The sequence below is a fragment of the Balaenoptera musculus genome, chromosome X, assembly GCF_009873245.2.
Source record: "Balaenoptera musculus isolate JJ_BM4_2016_0621 chromosome X, mBalMus1.pri.v3, whole genome shotgun sequence".
Taxonomy (NCBI): Eukaryota; Metazoa; Chordata; class Mammalia; order Artiodactyla; family Balaenopteridae; genus Balaenoptera; species Balaenoptera musculus.
This window is the reverse complement of record NC_045806.1, coordinates 15,767,803-15,778,973: the sequence shown is the minus strand read 5'-3', so window position 1 is coordinate 15,778,973 and position 11,171 is coordinate 15,767,803.

Genomic DNA, 11,171 nt, shown 5'->3' with positions numbered 1-11,171 from the left:
ATGACAGGGATTCTCAACCCTGGCTGCTGATTAGAATCACCTGGGGAGCTTTTCAAAAATACTAAATGCCATGGCCCAACCCTAGACCAATTGAATCAGAATTTTTTGGAGTAGGATACTGGCATCTGTGTTTTTAAAAATCTCCCCAGGTGATTTTAATGTCCAGCCAGAGCTAAGAAGAACTGCATTATTGGAAATATTGACTAGAATTCTATCATTTGTTTCAGTAAGAAATCATTTAATAAGGAATCATTTTAAAATGCCCCTAATGCCTGAAAATGAAATTTTGAAAAAATTATATATGCGTATACACACACACATGCGCACACACTCACACATACATGAAATACATTATATATTTGAGCAACTCCCTTATGTTCTTCGGCACACTGAAACACCTCTCAAGAAATCTGATCCTTTGAAGTCTCCTTTCAAAGGAATGTATAAGAGGCCGGCTATTTACCATGTGTTGGAACATCAGTCTTTCTTCAAAGTGAATTATTTCTATTATTATCCTCAAATATTATCTGTTTGAAATTGTGTAGTTCTACAATTGTTTCTTTGTTAACTTTCCTCAAAAGAGTGCTTACTTACTGTTTTTCCAACTGTAGTTAGTAGTGTCTGCACTTAGAGGAAGACTTATGGCTACTGTCTAAGATGCTATTATCTTCTTGCTTCTAAATAATACGTGAAACCTAAAAAGACCCAAAGAAACTTTTAGTGAAAGAGAGCTAGAGTAAGGTGGCAGGATGAAACCAATCACAGAATCTCTTTCCCTTAATATGAACAAAAAGGGATTTTTTCAAAATAGCAAAAATTTACCAACAGCAATCAATCATAGAAGAAAAGAGGTATTACCTGCTGTCCAAAAAAAGGAAAAGAAAAAAAGACGGAAATGGTGGTCAGAGGAAGAAATGGATAATTGGGGCTCTTATTCTGGCTCAGTGATGTACTGGAGCAAGTTCACAGTGGCTTACGAGAACTGATAGTCCAATTTTCAGGGATTTTTTTCAAGCCAGGTATTAAACAGAGCAAATATTAAAAATTAAATAATATGGGACTTCCCTGGTGGCACAGTGGTTAAGAATCTGCCTGCTAATGCAGGGAATATGCGTTCGAGCCCTGGTCCAGGATGATCCCACATGCTGCGGAGCAACTAAGCCCATGTGCCATTACTACTGAGCCTGCGCTCTAGAGCCTGTGAGCCACAACTACTGAGCCCATGTGCCTAGAGCCTGTGCTCCACAACAAGAGAAGCCACCTCAATAAGAAGCCCACACACCACAATGAAGAGTAGCCCCCACTCGCCGCAACTAGAGAAAGCCCGCGCGCAGCAACGAAGACCCAACGCAGTCATAAATAAATAAATAAATAAATGCTTTAAAAAATTTTTTTTAATTAAAAAAAATTTAAATGCTATAATGATATAAACTTACAATTAAGTAAATTACATTTAAAACAAAGCTCATAAATACTCAAAAAACATCACTTCCTAATTATTTTACATCATTTTATTATTACTTATGCTCTTGAGGGTATTTGCATCTATCGTATCTTTTATATATGGTGGAAATACTGTATAATGTGCTATGCTATACAGTGCTATGTGTTCCAATTCCACATTCAGTAATGTCATATTGGTAGCTTGAAATTGGCTATGGTGGGAGTATTTATACTATGGAAATTGGCATACACTATACATTAGGGATTTTTATTTCTGAGAGCCAGTTGCCAAACATTTACCACCACACCACTGCTCTTAACCTCACTCCCACCTCCACTGACAATCACCTGAAGTGGTACAGGGGGAGAATACAGTGATCGACAAAAACCCAAATTCTCATCAGTAACTCTCAGTTTTGACAGAAGTGAACTGATGAAGAAAGTAAGAAACCCTAGGAAAAATCAACAGAAAGACCTGTGTTTCATCAGAGACAAAAAAAAGAAAATCTTGAGTGTGCCATTTACTATGGATTCATACAAAACTGGGGACATAATTGCACAGGGAGATCAGCTTGGTGCTTTGTGACCACCTAGAGGGGTGGGATAGGGAGGGTGGGAGGGAGACACAAGAGGGAGGGGATATGGGGATATATGTATACATATAGCTGATTCACTTTGTTATACAGCAGAAACTAACACAACATTGTAAAGCAGTTATACTCCAATAAAGATGTTAAAAAAAAAATTGAGGGCATAATTCCAAGCCTAAGGATACAACATGTTAAAAATTGGTTATGTCTCCAAGCATAAGGTCTGAACTCCTAGTGTAGAACACAGAAGAAATTATTTAAAGAGAATTCATGTCCCCCAACAAAGGGAGCACCTAACTCCAGCTGAACCGTCTACCTCTACCCCATGACCTTATCATCAGTATAGAGAAAAGTATATAGAATACCATATTTAGACCTCAAACTCGAGCTATATGAGGAAGATAAATGAATTTTAGGTAAGTTAGAAGAGGGTAAAAATTCACTCATATATGTCAAAGAAAACAGAAGGTCCAGACAGCTGGCAACACTGAGAATAAGAAAATGAAAATAAGACAAAAAACCAAGATGAAACGCTAAAACAGCAGATGTGGCTAAAAAGGGAGATGTCAAAGTTAAGGAAACAAATTGAGGACCAGAACAATATTATTAGAAGTTGAATAAGTTAATTAGAAACAACAAGAATTGACACAGGTGAAATATCAAATTATTGACAGGGAAAAATCTTGAAGATATACAGTTAGAATAGAGGAAAGATACATGTTAAAATTTTAGAATATTAGTAACTAAATAGAATTGGGTAAAACCTCAACTATGAGATCAGAAGTAACATCACAAATGAGGGTCAGATGGACATCAGATGGATGTGATACCCTGAGAAGGACACAACACTTACAGTACCTGGATGGGAAGGTATAATTGTAATCTAAGGAACATTCTATTAAAAAAAGAAAAAGGTCTGTATTCTTTTAAAATGTCAACATCTTAAGAGACAAATGCTGAGGAACTGATCCGTATTAGAGGGGACTAAATAGAATGACAGCTGCTATGGTCTGAATATGTGTGTCCCTTCAAATTCATATGTTGAAAACCTAATGCCCAAGGTGATGGTATTAGGAAGTAGGGCTTTTGGGAGACAATTAGGTCATGAAGGCAAAGCCCTCATGCATAGGATTAGTGTGCTTATAAAAGAGGCTACAGACAGCCAGTTTGTCCCTTTCACCATGTGAGGACACATGCAACAAACAAAAAGGTAGATCATTTTGGTCCCATCAAAATTGGACTTTTGTTTTTCAAAAACAGCATCAAGACAGTGAAAAGACAACCCACAAAATGGGAAAAAAATTTTGCAAGTCATATATCTGATAAGGGATTTGCATCTAGAATATATAAAGAACTCTTACAACTCAATGATAAAAAATAACCCAATTAAAAATGGGTAAAGGATCTGAATAGACATCTCTCCAAAGAATATACACAAATGGCCAATAAGCACATGAAAAGATGCTCAATATTGTTAGCTTTCAAGTAAATGCAAATCAAAACCTCAATAAGATACCACTTCACACCTATGAGGATGGCTATAACCAAAAAGTCAGATCTTAACAAGTTCTTTGAGGATATGGTGCAATTGGAACTTTCATATACTTCCGGTGGGAATGTAAAATGGTGTTGCTGCTTTGGAAATCAGTTTGACAATTCCTCAAAAGGTTACACATAGTGTTTCCATATGACCCAGAATTTCTACTCCTGCGTATGTACCAAGAGAAATAAAAACATATGTCCACACAGAAAACTGTATATCAATGTTTACAGGAGCATTACTCATAATAACTAAAGACTGGAAACAACCGTGACTTCCCTGGTGGCGCAGTGGTTAAGAATCTGCCTGCCAATGCAGGGGACATGGGTTCGAGCCCTGGTCGTGGAAGACCCCACATGCCACAGAGCAACTAAGCCCATGTGCCACAACTACTGAGCCTGCCCTCTAGAGCCCGCGAGCCACAACTACTGAGCCCATGTGCCACAACTACTGAAGCCCATGCGCCTAGAGGCCATGCTCTGCAACAAGAGAAGCCACCGCAATGAGAAGCCCATGAACAGCAACAGAGACCCAACGCAGGCAAAAATAAATAAATACGTAAATAAATTTATTGAAAAAAAAAAAAAAGGAGTGGAAACCACCCAAATGTCCATCAACTGATGAATAAAGTGTGGTAAATCCATAGAAGGGAATATTATCTGACGATAAAAATGAAATGAAGTATCAATATGCGCTACAACCTTGAAACATTATGCTAATTGAAGAAGCCAGTCATCAAAAGACCACATGTAGTAGGATTCCATTTATATAAAATGTCCCAAACAGGCAACTCTATAGAGACAGAAAGTAGATTAATGGTTGCATAGGGCTGAGAGAAAATGGGGAGTGACTGCTAATGTTACAGGGTTTCCTTTTGGGATGAGGAAAATGTTCTAAAATTGTTTGTGGTGTTGGTTGCACAACTGTGAATATACCAAAAGCCATTGAATTGTACGCTTTAAATGGATGAATTGTATGGTATGTGAATTGTATCTCAATAAAACTGTTATTAAAAAGTGTTTGAACAAAGGGGAGAAATAGGATAGAAAATAGCATAAGAGGGGCTTCCCTGGTGGCACAGTGGTTGAGAATCTGCCTCCCAATGCAGGGGACACAGGTTCGAGCCCTGGTCTGGGAGGATCCCACATGCCGCGGAGCAACTAGGCCCGTGAACCACAATTACTGAGCCTGCGCGTCTGGAGCCTGTGCTCCGCAACAACAGAGGCCGTGATAATGAGAGGCCCCGCGCACCGCGATGAAGAGTGGCCCCCACTTGCCACAACTAGAGAAAGCCCTCGCACAGAAACGAAGACCCAACACAGCCATAAATAAATAAAATAGTGTTTAAAAAAATAAATAAATAAATAAAAATAAAAATAAAAAGCCAGCTTGTATATCACCTGCTCTAAAAAAAAAAAAAGAAAAAAAGAAAATAGCATAAGAAAAAACTTTTGCTCTATTTCAATATACATCACAGATCATCCTGCCTTAGCGCTAACGATATAAGGAATGGCAATTCACTCCCACAGTTATTCGCTTAGCAAGGTATTTATTGAGGTACTATGTACCAGGTCTGGGCTGAGAGCTGAGGATAGTGAACAAGACAGGCATGGTCACCACACTCATAGTACTTTGAGTGCGCTAACACACAAGATAACTAATCACACGATTGAGTAAATGCCCTAGGAGAAAAATACAGATAGTAGGAAAGGGTATAGTGGAGAACCCCAATCTAATCTGGGAAGGGAGGGAGGCTACTCTGAGGAAGTGATGTTTGAGTTAAGCTTCTGAGGATTATTAAGAATAAACTAGGGGGCTTCCCTGGTGGTGCAGTGGTTGAGAATCTGCCTGCCAATGCAGGGGACACGGGTTCGAGCCCTGGTCTGGGAAGATCCCACATGCCGCGGAGCAACTAGGCCCGTGCGCCACAATTACTGAGCCTGCGCGTCTGGAGCCTGTGCTCCGCAACGAGAGGCCGCGATAGTGAGAGGCCCGCGCACCGCGATGAAGAGTGGCCCCCACTTGCCACAACTAGAGAAAGCCCTCGCACAGAAATTAAGACCCAACACAGCCAAAAATAAATAAATAAAAATTTTAAGAAAAAAGAATAAACTAGATGAAGACTGGGTGTGGGACCTCTGTGGCGGTCCAGTGGCTAAGACTCCACGCTTCCACTGCAGGGGACTGGGGCTGGATCCCTGGTCCAGGAACTAGGATCCCGCCTGCCGTGGGGCATGGACAAAAACAAAACAAAAAACCAAGACTGGGTGTGAGGTAGAGAAGATTTCAAACAGAGGGAACTGGGCCTCTTCTGGCAAAAGGAACCAGAGGACAGAGGACAGTGAGCAGTGGGAGCAGTATGGAATGTGCTGGAGGGGCTGGCAGACCCTGAGGGCTTCGGAAGCCATGTCAGAAATTTGATACTTATTTCAAAGACCATGAACAGCTGTTGACAGATTTTAAGAAGGAGAATTTTCTCAATTCATGCCTCCAGTGTGCTTTGCTGTTAAATTTCCCCAACAATGAAACTACCTGATTATGTCAGTGGAGATGACGTGGCTCCCCCTCATCTTACCAAATTTCCTAGTGCATGGTTCTCAGGTTTTGGTCCCTGGGAAACAGTGTAGGCAATTCCCAGATGGAGAAGGGTGGGGAGCATGTACAGAGGAGCCCTGAGGAAATCAAGCTGGACCATGTGAGCTTTGGTGAGCTCAGCAACATCAGTAACACAATGATCCATAAGGACACACTAGCCTTCTGTAAGCTTTGGATGTGTGTCAGAGGATGAGATCACTTCCTATGACTCTAGGGTCTTGTTATTTACAGCAGCAATGCTAAAATTGGCACCCTAGGTACTTTATGAAATACGGGTGGAGTAGCCCCTGGCCTCTGTAATATACTGCCTCGGCTATGAGTTGGTATTCTCAACTGAGTACAGGTGAAAAGAGATAGAAAATAAATTATCTTACAATTCTCAGTGTGTTTTCATTGACTTAGCATCTGCTGGAAAATTTGTTCTGAGAATAGCATCAAGGAACGGATCTGCATAGTAGGCAATGGCCAACTGAGGCCTCTGAGAGATGGTTTCTCCATTGGCCAAGGTGCACTTTGCCAAAGTTCTCAAGGCTATGGGGTTGCCTTGACAACACTAAGTACAACAAAACACTGAAGTTCTTTAAATTTACCGTTAAGTCCCAAGTTATAGTTGCTCTTAGTTCTGTATCTTTGGAATATGTGTTCCCTGGTTGATTTATTTTAACTTTTTTTTCTTGGCTATGGTGGGGGAGGCCTTCTATGTTGTTAACAGCAACTCAAGGCATTTTTTGATTCTCCTTGCTCTTGACCTTCCCTTCTTTTTTCCTTGTCCTCTTTTACTATGATCCTCTTTGTTTCTTGATCTCTTTCTTTTGAGTGACCTGCTAGAATTTTGAGCTGGTTCCACTTGGATAAGGTGAATTCATCATGATCAACCACCAAACAATATGCTTTATTAAAAATCATTCAGTTCCACTATGCACGAGGTACGCACTCTGACCTCAAGGCAGCATTGTGACTCTACTCGGCACCCTACTTTCTTCCCTGGCTTTTCTGATACTCTTTTCTATTGTTTTTCTTTTGTCATGGTCACAGGGACACCTCAATATTCATTCAAACTGAAATAAGATTAGTCTAAGCCAATCATGGTGGTTCTCTTCTCTTTAACAACGAATGTTTTCGTTGAGAACTTCTGCAGCCATTTTCCCTCCTGCCTGAGGAGGAAGCCAACACTGTTCTGGACAAGTTACAGAGAAGTGAAGTTGGAGCCCTAATGTACTATGCTTGGAGTCCATGCTAGTTCTGAACTTACTGTTACATGACATAATTAGGTTCCTTATTGTTTAAGCTGATGTGAGCAAGGATATTCTGTTGGTTGCGTTTAAAAACATGCTTCCCGATGTTCTCTCTTAGTTCTCTGACCTCCACTTCTTAGGCTCCTTCATTAGTTTTTCTTCTTTCCATCTCAGGGTTTTGTGCTTGGTCCTCTTTCCTTACTTTCCAATCTCCAGGAGTGAGCTCATCTACTCCTTTTGCTTCAACTACCGTCGACATGCTGATGGCTTCCAGATCTAAAATTTCCAGCTTAACCTCTTTCTCAAGCTCCATATTTGTATTTTCTGCTGCCTGGGGTCAAGAATGGTATCAACCTTGACTGCAGTTCACAATCACTGTAGAACTTTAAAAATATATAGGTTTCCATGCCCATCCCGGAGAATTCTGATCCACTAGGTTTAGAGCAAGGCCAGTGCTGTCCACTAGAACTTTCTGAGATGTTGGAAATGTTCTACATATGCACTGTCCAATACAGTAGCCACTAGCCACAGGTATCTATTGAGTGCCTGAAATGTGGCTGGTATGACTCAAGAACAGAATTTTTACTTTTAATTAATTTAAATAGCCACATGTGCTACTGGCTACCATAATGAACCCTTGCAAGCCCTACTTGATTACATCTGGGAATCTTCATGAACTTAAATACAAGATAACTACTAGATACCACCTCTGCTCCACAGACAAACCCTTTGTGATTTAAACCATGGCCCACAGGAAGAGATATATTTTACATAATGACCCAGGACATAGCTGCAGATACTCACACACATGCACACACACTGGCATATACGTACATACCTACTTAGGTAAAACTTACTACTTGTGAGGAACTATGCTGCTTTTCATCCTATTCTAGCCTATCAAAAAACTGCTGGTCATGACCCACCAAATTAATTTCATGACCCACGAATGCATCAGGCCCCACAATTTGGCAAATGCTACCCCACAGAGCTATCTTGTCTCGTGGGGTGCTTGTCTCTCTACTCTAGGCATTGAAGTCTTTGCCAGGTGCCACTGCTGCTCAGCCAGGCTTATCAGAGCTCCTGTGGTTCCAGAGCTGTAGTCCAATGAAGGGGAGAATGCCTGTCTCCCCTTTGTGTTTCAGTCTCTTAGAAGGCTTCCAAGGCATGCAGCTGATATCTGAATCCTTTAAAGCTTCTTACTGAAGCAACTTTTCTGGCTTCCATTTATGGCCTTCCAGCTCCTGAAGCTGTGAGTTTCCACTGGGAGTCTGGAGGTAAGGAAATCTGAATGACAGACATCATTTTGTACTCAGGATTGCTTCCCATCCTTTGGCTCTTGGACCAAGGTTTCCCACTGGCTGAAGTTCTTTGTGTCCAAGATTAGGTTCTCTCTCAGGAGGCTCCTTAGCCAGCATGTATCAGGCGTCTGGTGGGCCCGACTCCCACTTCAACTAGCTTGCAGAAATTTCCTCCTACTCTAAGAACTTGATAGACATTATTTCAAAAAAAAAAGGTGTGCTGTGGGACCATGGTTGGATTCATTCTGCATAGGGCTGAGGGAGCCTCAGAAAGTGATAGAGGGGAGAAGAGACGGAGGAGGTAACAGGTGAATTAATCTCAAAGGATAAGTAGGAGCTTGTAGGAAGAGAGGGACTTGCTATGATGTCTTTTCCAAATCTAGTCAGTAATTTTCCTCCTCTGCTCCCACAGCACTTTGTTCATATCCCCATTATAGACTTGTCACACTTTAGAGTGGTTGTTACTGTCTGGACTTTGAGGTCTTTGGGTACAAAGTTCATGTTCTCTTCATCTTTGTGTCCTTACCCACTAATGTCATGCTTTTCCTATTGTAGAGAGAAAAAGACACTGAAAGAAGAGACAGAGTGTATTCGATGTAATAGGTGAGTGTGAAGATCAAAGTGGACTCCCATGAGGGAAGGGGATACTGCCGGTAGTTGCTTTCAGAGGCTCCAGGCCAGCCCCAGGCCCTCTTCTGTTTAACTGCCCTAGAGAGAAGAGACAGCTGGGTCCTTCTGGTAGGTTTGAGATCATCGAGGCCAATCTTAGAACCAGCCCAGGATTCCTGTTCAAATGCTGAGTCTTTGCCTCTAGCTGCGAGGTAGACCCAATCTCTGGAGAGACGAGCAACCAACCATGTCCTTTGAACCCAAGAAGTTCAGCAGCCAGGCTCCATCACCTGCATACGGAGCCCAGCATGACCTTGGTATATTGCATCCTGCTCCCCATCCAGATCCAAACCCCAATCAGGTGTGAAGACAAGGAATTGAAGCATTTCAGGTCTGAATTGGCCTTTGAGATTGTCTGGTAAGGTCTCCCTGACTGAACTTTCATGAGAATCCGACTTCAGCCTAAAGCAGTCCTTCAGTCGACTTGCTTTCTCTTTCTTCTCCAGGATTTCCATGGAAATCAGTCATGAAGAAATGAATGATGTTCTGCTTCCTGCAAGTGTTCATGTTCTCACCTCTTAGTAATATCTACTGGGAGCACTGGAAGCAAGGAAACCCAGGAGGAGGAGGTATGGGCAGAGCTGATGCTATTTTTAGGGGCTGAATCTGAGTTCTGGAGGCCACTGGAGACCCTTGTCTATGCAGCTCACCCCATGTACAAAGGATCTGAAGGACACCATGGCCACGGGTTGCTGAGGTCCTCTGGGCAGTTGGAAGCCCGAGCACAGGATGGAGGAGCATGGAAGACAAGCTTTGGTCCCGAGACTGACTCTGGAAGAGCACACAGTAGACTCAGTCCTGCTTCTGCTTTACTTCATTCCTCAAAAATTCTGCAGCTAATCTTGGACATTTGGAAGTAGATAAATCTAGGGGGGAACAGGAACATTGGCCTCTCAGCCCAACAGCGTTTGTCTTTGCAGCTGCACTGCCCTCATAGCACAGGTGTACACAGCATGATTAAATGATCCCAGAAAGCTGACTGCCCGGGGTGTGGTGCTCATTCTTTCACTCTGATGCAATTATCTCGGGGTGTGTGTACTCTGTGCCTTACTCCCCTTTTTTCTTCCCTGCCCCCAGATTCTGGGTTTCAGACTCTGGTTTCACTATGAAAAACAGACACAAGGAGACAGGTTTCATGCTGCTGTTGTTGATGTGCTTTTAGAACCACTAACTCCAGTTCCTTTTAGAAATCTGCCCAAAAAGCAGGAAGAAAGGCAGGACAAACTTTTGAAAAATCTTTCAGCACCTTCATTGATCCAAATTTTAGTGTGATTTGGCAGGCGACACAGGGTAACGTGTTCCAGCATTTGAACTTGTGCATAATTGCCAGATTGGCTATTGTTTGACTTGTACAATTATTAATGAAATGTGGCGGGAAAAAAGGGTGGTAACTGGGAAGCCTGCGGCAATGTCTAGACACGGGGGTGGGGGTTGGGAGGTGGAGTTCCAAAGGAGACGACGCAGAATTTCCTTGACTTTGGTTTTTCTCCGACTCAGTATTTCTGTCTTGTCAAGAACAACACGTGGGCCAAGATATTGACAGGAGAGAGATAGGGTTTTGGTTAAAATGGAAAATCAAGTTTTAGCCTATATGCCAGAGACATCTCTCACTTAAGTGTGTTAAAAGAAAAGATGCAGGGACTTCCCTGGCAGTCCAGGGGTTAAGACTTTGCCTTTCAATGCAGGGGGTGCAGGTTCGATCCCTGGTCAGGGAGCTAAGATCCCACATGCCTCGTGGCCAAAAAACCAAAACATAAAACAGAAGCAATATTGTAACAAATTCAATAAAGACTTTAAA